Raw genomic sequence first — 17,069 nt, forward strand, 5'->3', positions numbered from 1 at the left:
AAGATGTAGTTTAACCGCTACATTACACCCTCTTTTCACATCGCAAGTTGCTAGCAAGCATCCCCATTCTTGGCCTTTGGTGTCTCCAGGCTCTCGCCAGTCGAGATAGTTAACAAGGGCAGAGTTTGTAATTCCGAGCACAGAAGCCGCATTAATGGATTTGTGTGATTTCCTTTTATCAGCCTCTCCAGCCTGCTGCTTGGGGAGGGCTGGGACGGGATTAAGGGAATGCGGAGGCCTGATAAATGGAGATAGAAAACCACGAGCCAGGGGCTGATCGATACAGGCCCAACATCAAGCGCTGCAGCAAGCTTCCAGGGCTATCTAATTGAATGGACCTTGTCCCCCGGGAGCCAGACTGAAATGGAATGACCTGAGTGGAGCACAACGTTCCCAGCGGCTTGCGGTTGGTGCAGTCATTAAACCTGTTGAGCTGGGTGGAAGGGGAATGCTTGTGAAGGCATTAAGCTTTTGGCCTCTTGCGAATCACTTGAGTTTTCCTGACTCAACAGTTTATGTAGGTCTGATTAGTGTCTTGGCATGGGCTAAACTTTCCCATGCTTCCCAGCAGCACTAAGCCTCCTGGGTTTTAAGGAGCTGGGTGTTTTTTTGTTTGTATTTCTTTCAGGGAGTTTGAATAATAGTTTCTGAACACATCGATCGCTGCCTAGTAATGCAACCCATGCAGAGGTGAGCTTTTAGGAACGCGAGACGGTAGAGGAGTTTGAAGTTTGGCTTTGGATAAATATCCTGAAGTCTGGACGTCTCACCAGACCATCTAGAGCACCCGGGTTTGCAAAATGAGCTGAAAAAGAAATCTGATGAGAGCAGATTCTCTGCATCCAGAGCAGTACCGGGTGAATCAGTGGATTCTGGGCAAGTCATTCCATCCCACTGTTATGGGCATGTCTTCACTGCATAGTTAACCCAGGTTCTTACCTGGGTTTTAGCCCAATTCTCCCCACCATCCACACAAATAAACCTCTGACCCAGAGTCACGGGGTGCCCGACTCACCCTTGGAGCGCCTCCTTGTGGCCACAGCTGGGGATTAGCTCTGCCAGTTTGGCATCTCTTTCTTCAGGTGCTCACTATCAGAACTGCACCATCTTCCTGGCTTGGTCCTTCGGCCAGGTCACTGTAGTTTTCCCCCTCTGGGGTGTGTACCAAAGTCTCTCTGTACCAACTGTCCCAGACAATCTTCCAATTTGTTGCCCCTCAATGGTGGCACTTCTCTAGTGGCTGGGAGGGGAACCCACCAGGTTCCAGCCCAGGGACCCTACAACCAGCGTAGGGTCTGTACTGTCCCACACCTTGGTGCTGTTTCCCTGGACTGCTTCCTACCGTGCCTCTGTCGGGCTCCTTTTCCACCTTCCTTCAGATATGTCCTTCTCTCTAGGCCTAGCTCCCTACCCTCAGGGTGAGTGACTGCAAACCTCCTCTCTGCAGCCCACTTCTGTCCTCAGTTATCTGGCTTTATACAAGGCCTGCCTGTTCCTGCCCAGAAGAGTTTCATCATAGAATCATAGAATATCAGGGTTGGAAGGGACCTCAAGAGGTCATCTAGTCCAACCCCCTGCTCAAAGCTCCTTTAATTAGTCCTCATTGCTCTCTGGCTCCTCCAGGTGTAGGCAGTTAATTGGTCCTCCTAGCCACATTAACTCTTTCAGGAGCTGGTGTGGGGTGAACACCCCATCACAGCCAGGTTTGTACAAGGTTTAAGGCCGGGCTCCTGTTTAACTTTGGCTAGATCCTCTCCATTACGCAGTGAGGCTGCAGGCTCACTGGAGTTCTGATAGTCCTCCAATGCCTTCCCCCAACCTGGAGGACAGACACGTTCTCCTGCAAGTGACTGTGGAAGGATCCTAGACTAGCTCAGCATAAAGAACCATGGGCTATGCCCCCAGACACACATGGGCAGATGCAGGAAGAGTAAGGACATGGGGACATGGGTAAGGCTTTGCAGTGGTGATGCTCAGCCAATCACCTGAGTTAACTGTGCAGTGAAGACCTGGCCTGTGTGCTTCAGTTCCTTCTCCCACCTTGTGTCTGCTTAGATCATCAATACTTTGGGGGAAGGTACTGTCTTTTACGATGTGTCTAGCTCAACGGGGCCAGGATTTTAGCCTCTAGGTGCTACTGTAATGCAAACAAAGATACCATTTAATATTTGAAAGCTCTGGGCCTTCTGTGCTAACAAGGATCATGTGAGGACACAGCTGCCCATTAGCTGCAGGGCAGGGGTTGTAGATCCCCTTGTCTGGAAGGCTGTCACTTGTATTAGGCAGGGTGAGGAGACCTCTCCTTTAGCAAGGCCTGGGGGAATATTGCCCCCAGTTCAAGCATGTCTGGCAGCAGTGCAGGAACGGCTTTCGGTTAGGCTTGGTGCTGACTGGCTCCCGGTGACTGCTCTGTGTTCCAGCTGAGCAAACCCCACTGGAAAGGAACCCAGCAGCAGGTCAGAGTGAAGACCAGACACCAAGCCATCTTCAGCCGCATCCTCCTCGTCTGCTCTCTGGCAGCAACCGGTGGCAGCTTCTGCTGGTTTATGGCTCCTTGGTTCACCCACCCAGCAGGGAAGCAGTTAAGAACTGTGCAGTACTGTCTGCTCCTCATCCATGCCAATACGTGGGGCCCTTCTTTCAGATGGCTCTGGAGATCTTCACTCATTTCCTGTGTTCTCTCTCATAGGCCCCACAGGCCGTTTTCAGGCCTTTCCCCGTTAATCTCTCGCAAATGCATTTGAAGAGCTTTCTTTTCACCTGAAATGGTTTGCCAGTCTCTGTTCAGTCCCACTCCCTCTCGCTGTCTCATTCCTCTGGTTCCCCTTTTTAATTTGCCTTTGCTTATTTTAAATACATAGCTCCTCCACGGCAGAGTGTTTATAGTTATAAAAGCCTTCTGCTGATTGCTTATGCTGCTCCTTATATCCCTACTTAACCGCCTTGGCCTCTGGTGCCATTTCCTCTTTTCCGAATGATCCAGGATGAATCTCCGCCCCAGTCCCCAGCTGTTTGCTAGATTGTTCCCATATCTCTGGACCCCTTTTTCCCAGACACTAAAGCAGTCCAGTCAAAATTCCTTCCCTAGAGTGTTTCTCATCTCTTCAGTCACCGTCCCTGGAGTCAGAAACATACACGCCACTGAGTCTCCTTCATTACCAGATGTTTCCTTCCCCTTCCCGTGCCCCTGCGTTGCTAGTGCCGCCTAATGCCAGAAGCAGGGAAGTACCAGATGCCTGTGGGGTGGTGTAATGTTAGTAACCTAAACTAGGACCGTATAGATCATTGTTGCAACCACTGTTCTATATTTGCAGCAAATCTTGTACAAAGGTTGTCGTGTGATGTGTCTATAAAGAGGTTATGATTTGCTGGTTATGATTCTGCTATCTGTATGTGTGTATCACTTTTGTATTTGAATTCTGAATATGGGCTATGTACTTGTATCTCAAATGTATTTGATTTCAAGTAGCCAGAGTGAAGCATTTGGTCAGCTTCTTGAGAAGGGACTATTCTCAGTAAGTGCCCAATCAAGAAACGCTTAACTGACAAGGGACTTCGGGAGACACCAATCCACATCTGAGCTTTCCTGGGAACATTCAAACTAACAGGTAAACAATGGTGTCGGCCTGTAAAGAACTGAGTCATGCATGGACATGTGACTTGCCATGTGACTACAAACTCCATCTTGCTGTGATTTTCCACAGTAAGAACAAAGTGGTGTTCTTCCATGGGCAGAGGATATAAAAGGCCCTGAAAAGTCCTCCATCTTGTCTTCAATCCTGCTTCTTACCTCTGGAGGGACTTTGCTACAAACTGAAGCTCTGAACAAAGGACTGGATGACCCATCCCACCTGTGGATGTACTCCAGAGACTTCATTTGAACCTGCAGTTTATTCTATTACTGCTACAAGCCTGAACCACGAACTTTGCCATTACTGTATGTAATTGATTCCATTTAACCAATTCTAGCTCTCATCTCTATCTTTTTCCTTTTATGAATAAACCTTTAGATTTTAGATCCTAAAGGATTGGCAACAGCGTGATTTGTGGTTAAGATCTTATTTGTATATTGACCTGGGTCTGGGGCTTGGCCCTTTGGGATCGGGAGACCTTTTTCTTTTACTGGGGTATTAGTTTTCATAACCATTTGTCCCCATAATGAGTGGCACTGGTGGTGATACTGGGAAACTGGAGTGTCTAAGGAAATTGCTCGTATGACTTATGGTTAGCCAGTGGGGTAAAACCAAAATCTTCTCTGTTTGGCTGGTTTGGTTTGCCTTGGTGTGCAGAGGTATCCCAGCCTTGGGGCTGTAACTGCCCTGCTCTAAGCAATTTGTCCTGAATTGGTACTCTCCGTAGTTTTCCACCAAGGGCAGCATCATTACAGGTGGCAAGCAGGATTCTTTGGAATGCCCCCTGGGATCTTCCCTGGACGGGGCTCTCTAGCTTTACAGAACTCGCAAAGGGAGTTCCCGTTAGGTTTTATCCTGCCAGTGGAAAGGTCATATGGACCCTGAGAGGGCTTCTCTTTCATCCAGGCCTCCTCCATGTCCTTTTTCCTGCTTCATGCTCACTCTCAAAAAGCCCCATTTCACACCAATGCCGATCCCCTACTTGGCCAGAGGGGTCACTATTGAGTGATGCGAGATGCTCCAGCCCTTCTTGGACTCCCAATCCAGCAAGCAAGACCAGAAATGAGATCCAGGTTTTCTGGGCTGTGTACATAGACTCTATAGTCATCAGCAGGGATCGAACCCCGGACTTTCAGCACCAAAAGCATAAGCCTCTACAGGAGTGATGCCTTTAAGTGTGAGTGGAGCTGATAAGGAATATGCCATCAGATGGACTATGGCCCCCATGATGTCTCTCTTCTGGTTGAATCAAGGTAGTGCATCACTGAAGTCCATGAGATCATGGGAGATTCGGCCCAGCTGGGGAGCTGCCTAGAGCAGAGAATGGGGGCAAGGGGCACCGGAGTTATACCTGGCATGAGGCACTCAGGGGGACACAGATTAAACTTTTGGATACAGGGGATGTTATCGCCAAGTGCTTTGAATAGAAACTTTCCCAGAACTTTCTGAAAGATTTCAACAATTCCACTTTTTTCATTCCAATTTGGGGCAAAACCAAATTTGGAAATAGCAGCATTTTCCACAGGAGGGAAATTCTGATTCTCCCCCTCTCCTAGCTCTGACTGTGAGTCTGTTGAACCAGCCACCAGGGGGAGCGATGTTCAATGACACAAATCCAGTGTGCTGCCCGGAGCCCTAGCCAGCCAGAGCCATCCCTCTCTCCATCCCCCTGTGCGTTGCCTTTCTTGGTTGGTTTCGAGGATAAACTAAATTGAGCCACTATCTGTGTTGGCGGCCAGAGCAGGTCCTGGGATTGTTATCGCCGCAACCCTGCTGATAGGGAGCATTCTGTAGCGCAACACGCATTTCCCCCACGCCTGCCCCAGGAGCAAAATCCACCGCAGCCTCTCTGCCTGCCTTGGGAGATAGCTGGTTTCTGCACTGCAGTGACACTGGTGGCCTGGGAGCGGCATCTGGCTGCAGCAACCCACCAGTTTCTGGACCCGTCACGCTGGCACCTTGTAAATGTCGTCAGCTCCCTCATCCGGCATCCAGCGTATCAGCTGTTAGGATTGTTTTATTTTGTTCCCAAAATAGGCTGCTCTGTAGCAGCGATGCCCCGGTTTCCATCCACGGAGGAATGTGACACGTGAGCCCTGGCTAAACCCCAGCCCCTCGTTTCCCATTGTCGAGAGTGCTCCTAGTGACTCAGCTTATTACTGACACATGCCTTCCAAGCCTGGGTTCTCCTTCCAAACAAGTGGAGCAAGGGAATCCATGTGAATTTCCCTGTCGGGACCGAGGTAACCGAAGCATGAGTGCAAAGCAGGCGGAAGGGTGAATGACTGAGTGGATGGGTGAAGGAATTTGCTGCAGGTGTGCACAGGGAGGGAGAATCTAGTTTTGAGGTTAAGGCACCAGTGTGGGACCTCAGGAGGTCAGGGTTGGAAGGGACCTCAGGAGGTCATCTAGTCCAACCCCCTGCTCAAAGCAGGACCAATCCCCAGACAGATTTTTTCCCCAGATCCCTAAATGCCCCCCTCAAGGATTGAACCAGTGTGGGACTCCACAGTCCGAGTTTAGTTCCTGGCTCTGCCACAGCCTAGTCCCAGGTTTTCTCAACATGGGGGTCGGGACCCAAAATTGGGTTGCCAGAATGTTTCAAAGAGTCGCGTGGCAGCTGTTGTCCCACAGGGCACTACAACCTCTGGGGTCCCAGCGCTGCTCAGGTTTGGCCTGGCTGTCATGACAACGGGAGTCCAGGTTGGCCAAATCTGAGTGAGTGGCACTGCCACCCCATGAGCCTGGTCACAACTCTACGCACAAAAATGTGGTCCACTTGGGGGAGGGTGGGGGGTGCAAAACCCCAGAGGTTGCGACACCCGGAGTGGAGAACCAAGGCCAGCCAGCCCCAGGACAGGAGCTGCAGGCGCTGCCACTGTGAAATAAGTGCTGGGCAGGACCTGACTGAACCACCCAGGGCCTCCACCCCAAACTATTTACTGGGTTGTGACCGGCCTTAACCATTTACAATTGGGTCCTGAGCCCCAAAAGATTGAGAACTGCTGGTCTAGTCTGTCTGTGTAGAATATCAAGGTTGGAAGGGACCTCAAGAGGTCATCTAGTTCAACTCCCAGACAGATTTTTGCCCCAGATCCCTAAATGGCCCACTCAAGGATTGAACTCGCAATCCTGGGTTTAGCAGGCCAATGCTCAAACCACTGAGCTATCCTTCCCCCGGAGCAAGTTCTAGCCCACATCTCTAAAAGGTACAACTGCCCGGCCTGTGTAAGCTCTGGAGTAGCTCGGCAGATTTCAATAGAGTGATGCTGGATTTATGGCTATGTAACTCAATTTACACCAGTCCAACTGAGACCAGAATGCAGGGCCCGATTCTCCTCTCCTGTCAGTGTGCGTCTTGCAACACCCCCATTGGAGATGGTGGAGTTACTCCAGTGTAAAAGTGGGGTCAGAGGAGAATCCTGCCCATTGAGTCACCTGGGTGAGGATGGCAGGGTCAGTAGCTCATGGCGTCAAAAGAGCTTTGGCTTCTTTTGGGATAAAAACAGCTATGGTAGATGTCAGATCCCATTGCGTTAACCTGTGGTCACTGGGATGCCATGCTAGCTGGGGAAAGCTCTGTTCCCTTCCCTCTCTCGGCCCCAGAACATAAGATTCTGACCTCAGGCTGGGAATCGGCAAAAGGAGCAGATGGAACTCTTGAGCGGCAAGGTCCCATTTATCATGCAGTTATCTTCAGGAGGAAGGGGAGGACAGAAAGCAGCAGGAGAGAAGAGCCAAAGACTCCCTAAATAGAATGTTTGTACGAGTTTTCCACCAGGCAGTAAAAGCTCTTTATCTGCCCCCTCCTATCTACAGACCCATCTCCGTTCTTACGTTGTACAAATTGCAGATGGAACGGCCCTGCCCTGCCAAGTATTTTCAGTAGCCTGCAGCTTTACATTGCTCGAGCAATGATTAAAGTACAGCTGGGGAGGGGGGGGGGAGTGAACAGCTGATGTGTGCACCAACCAGCCCGTCTTTAACAGAAGAACTAATTGGATAAAGTCCATCTGGGAGGAAGTGATACCTGTTCAGCAAATGGATGGAATGTAGGGATCAAGAAGGTGACGGGAGCTTTAGCAGATCTTTGGCATATGGGCTTCTTAAGCTGTTCACAAAACACTTTATTGGCTGGAATTAGAGGGCAGTAATCTCGCAGAATGGTTTGCCTTTTGCCTCTCGTTTGGGCAGGGGAGCCAGAGGTTTTCCTGACGTGTGAATCCTAGACAAGGGGAGTATTTGGGGGAGGTGGGAATTTCTTTGGAAAATATTCCCCTCTAGACTATTCTATTCCATAGAGCTGCTTATAATCTTCCTAATTGCTCGAGTATCTGAGCACTTTCTGGGAGTGCGTTATGCGACATGACTAGCATCTGTCATGTGAGGCTTGGTCTTTCTCCCCAGAGAAGAAAATCTTACCTAGGAACCAGAACAGAACAATCGGTTCCCTCTTGTTTGACGTCCTGATGAGAATACTAGATCCACGGTCTGCCTCTTGGGTTCTCAGCCATGGGGTCACGACGACCCCCAGGGGTGTTGCAAACAGGTGCCGGGGGTTGCGATTACCCTGGCCTTCCAAAAGAAGCAGCAACAAGGCCTCATTGAGAAGCCTCTGAGCGACAACACAGGCCTTCCGGTTCCCAGGGCGCAGAGATCTCTTCGGCGCAGAGACTGTCTTTTTGTTCTGTGTCTGTCCAGCACCGAGCCCACTGGGTGCCCCGTCCATCACTGGGGTACCTAGATGCTGCCACCGTACAAATCACCATTGTCCTCCTCCTCTCCAGGGTTTGGTTTGACTTAGCTAATGGCAGCTGGAGAACAGGGTTGGTGGTATTAGCATTGTGGGAGCACCTAGATCAAGACAGGGCCCCCTTGTGGGAGGTGCTGACAGACACACTGTACCTGGCAGACCTTGCCCCCAAGAGCTTATAGTATAAAAAGTTTGCCCCTAAAGCTTTTCCCCTGGTCCGAGCTCCAGCAGTGGGCCCCTTTCCTTTACTTGGTGGTTGAAGTTTTGAAGACAGATTGCTGTGAGTCTGGGATCCCCGGTGGCTGCCGTCCATCCGTCCAGCTGAGCTCAGCAGAGCAGGATTTCTTGCCGTACATCTGCAAACCTGCTGGTAATGCCCTGCATTAAGGTCGGGGTCCACCAGACCCTTCCTTGCTGACACACACCGAGGCCTGGCTGTAGATCGGCCCCTGACACCTTTCTGCAAGCGGCCATAGTTTCCCCCCGTTTCTCCCCCGTTAGCAAATCATGAAGATCTTAGGAACATGGGGCTCCAGCTCCTATGTACCTTAGAGATGCTGTCCCAGTGCACAGACCCAAGACCAAGCACTGAATTAGGTAGCTCTACAGAGGGAGGAGATGTCTCTCCAAGGCTCCTGCAGCTCTAACATGCCCCCTTGCATTGGGGAGCGGGGCGATAGCAGCACCTTGCTTCCCCTGCCCTCTGCATCTATGGTTGGTCCTGATTCTGCAGCACTTTCTCATGTGTGGTCCCTCTCCCGCTGCAGGATTGGGCCCAGCCCTTGGGCTTTCTCCATCCATTTGGATGCTTCAGACGCGTGCAGAACTGGGCTGGGAATCTCTCTCTCTCTCCCTTCACGCCTGGCGCTTCCTGCTTCCGGCAATACTGTGAAGGCATGAGGGGATTTGGGGATCGGCCGGAGCTGCAGAGCGCAGGCGGAGAATGAGAGTGAAAATCGATGGTGGGGAGAAACATTCTGGAGCCTCCGGAAGGCGTGACGGAGGGGGAAACCGGGGAGGGAGGGGTTCTAGGGTATCCCAAGTGGTTCACTGAGCCGTTACCGGAGCTGCATTCAGATTTCCACAGCAGTGTTGGAGCCCATGGAGCAAGGTAGAATTCAAAGGCCGACTCTTCGATCTCTGGTTGGGAGATGATTCCCTGAACATCTGTCCCTCCCAGTGGCCCCCAAGCCTATTGCATCTGAAGACCTCTGTAAGGAAGGAGTTCATGGAAGATTTACCAGTATCTCCTTGTAGGAACCAAGGCCCTGGTTTTCAGCAGTGACTAGTGATTTTAGTTGCCCAATTTTGGCACTTTACAGGGCCCATGTTTCCAGAGGCTCAGCACTTTCTGAAGATCAACCCCCTCCCCCCACTTTCGGTGGTATCCAGTTGGGCCCCCCAAAAAATCATTTGGTCCTCACGTTGACTACACAGGCTATAAGTCCTGATGAGGGAACCTCCAAAGAGGGACCCTTCCGATAAGCAGGTGAATGTTTAAATGCTGCTGTGGGTAATGGTCTTGGGGCAAAAACAAAGGCCGGGGAATCAGAAGATCTGCCTCTGTGACCTTGAACTAATTGCTGTGTGCTGCCTCCTGACTAGTAAATGGGGGGAGTATTTATAATGCGATATTGCACTGGGTTGGGGCTGCATGCAAGCAGACTCAGCCCCTTGGAAAGGACGGTTTGATTTATGGAATATACGTTGATGTCGGTGTGTTTGAACGCTCACATGAACACCTTTAAACATCTCCCTAATTCCTGCAAAACCCAGGGGAAGCTTTGATCCCTCAGGAATTCTTGAGGGCGTGATGTTTGAAGCTCTTCCGGAGACAGGATGAGCTAGAAAAGGGATAATGGTAAAGCCGCAAATCTTGGAAGTTCCTTGTTTGAGACAAATCTACCCTAGGATGAGATGTAGCCTGCAGCAATTAGGGGGAGCCGTTTAGTTTGGGTGAAATTGGAATAGGCAGCAGGGCCACCCAGAGGATTCAGGGGGCCTGGGGCAAAGCAATTTCAGGGGTCCCTTCCATAAAAAAAAGTTGCAATACCATAGAATACTATATTCTCGTGGGGGGCCCCTGTGGGGCCCGGGGCCTGGGGCAAATTGCCCCACTTGTCCCCCTCCCCCGGGCAGCCCTGATAGGCAGTGGTTGAAAACCACAACAGCCAGTCTCTCCTTTAGCTATGGAAGGCCCAGCACCCCTTTACAACAGGGCCTAATTCATCCTTCTATATCTCCACTGACTGCAGTGGAGGAATTTGACCCAGATAGTGTAACGCCTAGGAAGTGACATTTTCATGATCCAGCACGACTTCCTTATTGCCTTATTCAGACAATTGCAGCTGTTTAGTTTGTTTTATTCCATTTCCTTCCCTGCTTGGTTCGCCTCCTTCAGCTCTGCAGCCTGGAGCCGCTACTGATTCTCCAGCCACCTCTTTAGGAGCTGGCAGGCAGTAGATCTGGCCGGCTGGGGCCTCTGTGCAGAGCATTGTTGATTTCCTTCGCTTCTCAGCATTTTCCCTCTTGTTAGGACCTGATTCTCTGCTGTCCTGTGCCTCATGAAGTCACTTGCACCAGTGCAAGCCAGGTGCGAAACACCAACAAATCAGAACGGGGGCATCATACGCCCGCTTTGCGCTGGAGAGACTGACTGCCCGTGATGCAAGGCAAGGGAGAATCAGGCTGGTGGAGTCCAGTCCCACCGAGATCCGGGAGGGTGGGGCAAGGGGGCACCATTGATTTCAAATGGAGCAGGATCACGGCCATCACTTGGAACCCGAGATTAAGACGGAGCATGATTTTTTCACCAGAGCTTCCCTACAGTCAGTTCTCTGTGGCAAGGGATTACAAGGATTCTCACAGCGGGATGCAGTAGTCAAACCAATTTGCTTTTGCTGTACACCGTGAGGAGAAGCTAGCAGATGCGATGGTACTTGGAGGTCTGTAAATACCGGAGCCATATTGCCAACCCCAAGCATCCAAAAATGGGGAGTCAGGACCCACTAGGAAGTCATGAGAGTTGCTTAAAAACCAGGAGATTATAAAAAATAAAACCAAATTTGGGTCCTTTTTTATTAGTCTTTTGGTTTTGGACCCTTCAGGGTCGAGTTTCCAAATGTTTCTCTGCATTCACAAGGGCTAGAACCCTTTTTTTAAAAATAAAAAGATAAAGGCTGAGATTCTTACTGATTCCCATGACTCCAGGAGCTGGGGCTTTAAGAAAAAAACACCCAAAATCATGAGACTTGTGCTGAAATCTTGAGTCTTTGCCTCATTGACCCAGATCAGATAAAACCTGGAAAGAGAGGCTCTTTAACAGAGGTGTTTAACAACAGCCTTTGGCGTGAGCTGCCAGAGCTTCCTGGTTAAGGCCCTGCCCGCATGACAGAACGGTACCTCAAGGTAGTGACATCAGTGCCTACCAGGGGGTGAGCTGAACCAGCACGAGCTGGAGCTCACCTTAGTGCAGGTCACTTTGGGATGTTAGTGGTTGAGGCTGTAATGGTGTTAGTTCTGCTTTGTGCCCTCGCAGGATGCCTTAGGGGCACACCCAATTACAGCCACTGCACATTTCCTGAAGTGGGGATGAGCGAGTGTGTTTGATACATCTTCCCTCTGCCTCATCCACAGAGGATGTGAGTCTGTTCTAGCCCCCAACTGTTTTGCCTGGGTCTCTCGCTCAGTTATAATAATCCCTAGTTCTTATCCAGCGTGTTACATCTTATCCCCATTATACAGATGGGGAAACTGAGGCACGGAGAAGCAAAGTGACTTGCCTAAGGTCACCTAGCAGGCCAGGAATAGAACGCGGTCTCCCTTGTCCCAGTTCAAGGCTCTATCCATTAGGAAATACTGCCTCAAGCTATAGCGTCTTAAGCTTTCTAGGCTGGAGGTTCAGTCTGTGGTCTGGGGGTCGCCATATCGGACTGGAAAGTGTCAAAAGAAAAAGCCGATGTCAAGCAGCTGTTTAGTCCTCATTATGCAGGAATAAGCTTTTAATTTTAGGTAGGTTCAGATGATCAGATCGTCTAACAGGACAACTGTTGTGCAAATGTATGGGAGACATTTAATGCATTAAAAATACTTCATGGGGGGCGGGGGTTGTGGAACAATTTCACTAGAAACGGCAGCTTTTTATGTTTTGGTGACTTCATTTATTCAGCTAATGTCTTTTGCTGACAGAGATTTATCAGCCTGAACTTGCTTTTCCTGGCCTGGGAAAAATTAAAGGCTTTGCTCCTGGCTCAGCTGAAAAACCCAACCCAACATCTCTGAATGAGTTAGGCTGAAGATCAATCCTTCTCCTGATATCACAGCTCGGAGAGTCATGACAAGGAGAAGGGAAGTGGCCCAAACTGTTGCGGCTATATTGTACTGCCTCAAAAGCAAAGCCAACCATGGTTAAAAACAAAAGGGCCTGGATTTTTTTCAGCTAGAAACGCCCTGTGTTTAAGGAGCTGGCTGGCATAGAATGCTCACCTCTGCTCTCTAGTGCCATGATTCCCAAACTACGCTAGGCCGTGACCTCCTTTGGGCTCACCTCTGTTAACATGACCCCCTGGGATCTAAGAGCCCTGCAATTTGACCTCAACCCCATGGGACCAGGCAACAAGTGTGGGGTTTGGGTTGGGTCAGACAACAACCCGACTCCCTCGGGCTCGGTTTGGGTGGGCTCCCCTCCTGCCTATGGGGTTGGCATGGCCGTGATGGCAAGCCTCCCTCCAGCCAGCCATTGCCCCAGTGCCTTTCCCCGCATAACGTGGCAGTGGTGGGCGGAGTACACAGCTGCTTCTCACGGCACAGCATGCATGTCCCGTGACCCTCCTGGTACCCTTTGGTCACAACCCACGGCGAGGGAACTCTAATGGATGGGACCAGAATGCCCAAACTGCCACAGCCCCTATATAGCTTCATGTACATTCTGCTTTACCTGCAGTGGAGAGACCCACCCTTCTAGAGCAGGAGGATCTGGGATATCTTTTATCTGGGATATCTGGAGCAATATTGGTGACTTCTTCTTCCCATATTTCCTTCTCATTGGGATAGTTTCCTGTTGTGCCTTTCATAGTGTCTCTTTGAGAAACTGCCAGCTCTCCTGAACTCATTTTTCCCTTAGATTTTCTTCCCATTGGACCTTACCTACCAATTCTCTGAGTTTGTCAGAGTCTGCATTTTTGAACTCCGTTGTCCTTATTCTGCTGCTCTCGCTCCTTCCTTTCTGTAGAATCTTGAAATGTCACTTCGCGGTCATGTTCCTCCAACTTGCCTTCAACCTTCAGATTTGCAACCAATTCCTCCCTCTGAGTCAGAATCAAGTTTAAAATGGCAGTCATAGAATCATAGAAGATTAGGATTGGAAGAGACATCAGGAGGTCATCTAGTCCAACCCCCTGCTCAAAGCAGGACCAACACGAACTAAATCATCCCAGCCAGGGCTTTATCAAGCCTGACCTTAAAAACCTCTAAGGATGGAGATTCCACCACCTCCCTAGGGAACCCATTCCAGTGCTTCACCACCCTCCTAGTGAAATAGTGTTTCTTATTATCCAACCTACACTTCCTCCACTGCAACTTGAGACCATTGCTCCTTGTTCTGCAATCTGCCACCACTGAGATCAGCTGAGCTCCATCTTCTTTGGAACCCCCCTTCAGGTAGTTGAAGACTGCTATCAAATCCCCCCTCACTCTTCTCTTCTGCAGACTAAACAATCCCAGTTCCCTCAGCCTCTCCTCATAAGTCATCTGCCCCAGCACCCTAATCATTTTTGTAGCCCTCCGCTGGACTTTCTCCAATTTGTCCACATCCCTTCTGTAGTGGGGGGGCTGAAAACTGGACTCAATATTCCAGATGTCGCCTCACCAATGCCGAATAGAGGGGAATAATCACTTCCCTCGAACTGCTGGCAATGCTCCTACTAATACCGCCCAATATGCTGTTAGCCTTGGCAACAAGGGCACACTGCTGACTCATATCCAGCTTCTCGTCCACTGTAATCCCCGGGTCCTTTTCTGCAGAACTGCTGCTTAGCCAGTCGGTCCCCAGCCTGTAGCGGTGCATGGGATTCTTCCTTGCTAAGTGCAGGACTCTGCACTTGTCCTTGTTGAACCTCATCAGATTTCTTTTGGCCCAATCCTCCAATTTGTCTAGTCACTCTGGACCCTATCCCTACCCTCCAGCATATCTACCTCTCTCCCCAGCTTAGTGTCATCTGCGAACTTGCTGAGGGTGCAGTCCATCCCATCATCCGGTTCATTAATGAAAATGTTGAACAAAACTGGCCCCAGGACTGGCACTCCGCTTGATACTGGCTGCCAAATAGACATTGAGCCGTTGATCACTACCTGTGAGCCCGACAATCTAGCCAGCTTTCTATCCACCTTATAGTGCATTCATCCAAGCCATACTTTAACTAACTGGCAAGAATACTTTGGGAGACCGTATCAAAAGCTTTGCTAAAGTCAAGATATATCACGTCCACCGCTTTCCCCATATCCACAGAGCCAGTTATCTCATCATAGAAGGCAATCAGGTTGGTCAGGCATGACTTGCCCTTGGTGAATCCATGTTGACTGTTCCTGATCACCTTCCTCTCCAGGTGCTTCAAAATGGTTTCCTTGAGGACCTGCTCCATGATTTTTTCCAGGGACTGAGGTGAAGCTGACCGGCCTGTAGTTCCCTGGGTTCTCTTTCTTCCCTTTTTAAAAGATGGACACTATATTTGCCTTTTTCCAATCGTCTGGGACCTCCCCTGATCTCCATGAGTTTTCAGAGATAATGGCCAATGACTCTGCAATCACATCAGCCAACTCCCTCAGCATCCTTGGATGCAGCGCATCCGGCCCCATGGACTTGTGCATGTCCAGCTTTTTTAAATAGTCCTTAACCTTCATCTTTATCTTCATCCAAAGACTTTCAGCTGGTCTGCCTCTCACCTCCTTCTGCACCTTAGAACAAGTGTATATATTCTTCACATATAACACACCACCTCCTTCTTTTCCTCCCTCCTCCTTCCTGAAGAAGTTATGACCCTCTCTCCCCCTATTCCAGCCATGAGATTTATCCCACCAAAGCTATGTGATGCTAATTAAGTAATAATTTAGCTTATGTCTTAATACTTCCAGTTCCACCTGTCAAGTCAGGTGATGATGGCCAGTGCTTGGTGATAGGACAGTCCCTCTCTGGAAAAGTTTACTCTCCAGGGACATGAACAGGTGCTAGACAGAGATGAACAAACCCATTCTAGTATGGGATCATGGGAGCTGGAGTGTTTCCCGGGAGATGTTTCTCAAGCAAGAACATTCAGACTCAACTGATGATATTGTGCCCTAGGTATGCTATTCCTCCCCAGGTGTACTTGGGTCTTGATTCTGATCTCACTCACTCTGATGTCAATCAGGAGTAACTCCACGGAAGCTAGTAGAGGGCTCTAGTATAAAACTTGTTTAGAGACCAGAAACATTGACGTATGCTCCTGCTGTTGTACCTAGCCGCTGTATGTATGTCATCAAGTATCAGAGGGGTTGCCATGTTAGTCTGTATCCACAAATACAACAAGGAGTCCGGTGGCACCTTCAAAACTAACAGATTTATTTGGGCATAAGCATCAGATGCATCCATGTAGCTGGAGAAGGGGTTTTTTTACCCACAAAAGCTTATGCCCAAATAAGTCTGTTAGTCTTTATGTATGTCATGGGTCTGATTCGCCTCTCATGTGCACGGGTTTTATACCAGCATTGGAGACAATGGAGTCACTCCTGACATACATATTGGGGGGAGGGATAGTTCAGTGGTTTGAGCATTGCCCTGCTAAACCCAGGGTTGTGAGCTCAATCCTTGAGGGGGCCATTTAGGGATCTGGGGCAAAAATCTGTCTGGGGATTGGTCCTGCTTTGAGCAGGGGGTTGGACTAGATGACCTCCTGAGGTCCCTTCCAACCCTGATGTTTTATGATTCTACATTTTTGAGGGCTCCACGGTGCTTAAAATTTACGCAAGTGCTATGTTACAATTAGTGCCTGTCGGTTTAAAATTTTCATACATCGATGGAGTCCAAGAAGGTTTTATACACACACATACTGAGAAGAAATCGCCCCTATTGTGCAGGACAGTGATCGGCAAGTTCACGTGGTGAGTATTTCGTGCCAGCTATTAACCATGAATAATACTTGGAATAATTTTTGTAATTAAATTGGCCTTTCTGAGCTGCCGGATTTTGGCCACCGTCTTGCAGGGGAAGTAAAATGACCTCATGTGTGAGAGTTACAGCGTGAAATAAACCAGTTTCCATCCTGCTTGGTGACTAAAGCATCCGCAGAAGAACTCAGCATTTCACAGGGCGTGGTGAAGTTTTCCCTGTTTATCCAGGATGGAAGCTGCGTTCAAGCTACCTGACATCACTTCCCATAACGTCCAGGCCGGAGGGCTGTCTGGGCCTGATATTGACGCCTGAACCGTGCCGAAGCCAAACTGCGTAAGTTGAATTGTTTTCTGACCTGAACCTGAGTCTGCATTGCCTCAGGCACTGGTGCATGCAGTCCCCTGCCATGCTGTGTTTGTGCTGGGCAGTGAGAGGCGCTGTGCCACCTCTACGCACTAACTCCGCTTCACGTGTAGCGCAGCGAGGTGTCAGCGGCTGGCAGGAACGGGGGGTGAAGCTCCCACACCCATCCCGGGGTAGG

The 17,069-nt window shown here is 49.8% G+C and overlaps 1 long non-coding RNA gene across 1 annotated transcript; it reads left to right on the forward strand.

Annotated features, from left to right (window-relative positions):
* The first annotated feature begins 344 nt into the window (after nucleotides 1-344).
* On the forward strand, nucleotides 345-4,025 carry LOC128828788 (uncharacterized). The gene is made up of 2 exons (XR_008443237.1): nucleotides 345-3,608; nucleotides 3,705-4,025. It is a non-coding gene; the product is annotated as an uncharacterized LOC128828788 (long non-coding RNA).
* The last annotated feature ends 13,044 nt before the right edge of the window (nucleotides 4,026-17,069 follow it).

This window comes from Malaclemys terrapin, chromosome 24, assembly GCF_027887155.1.
Source record: "Malaclemys terrapin pileata isolate rMalTer1 chromosome 24, rMalTer1.hap1, whole genome shotgun sequence".
Classification (NCBI taxonomy): domain Eukaryota; kingdom Metazoa; phylum Chordata; order Testudines; family Emydidae; genus Malaclemys; species Malaclemys terrapin.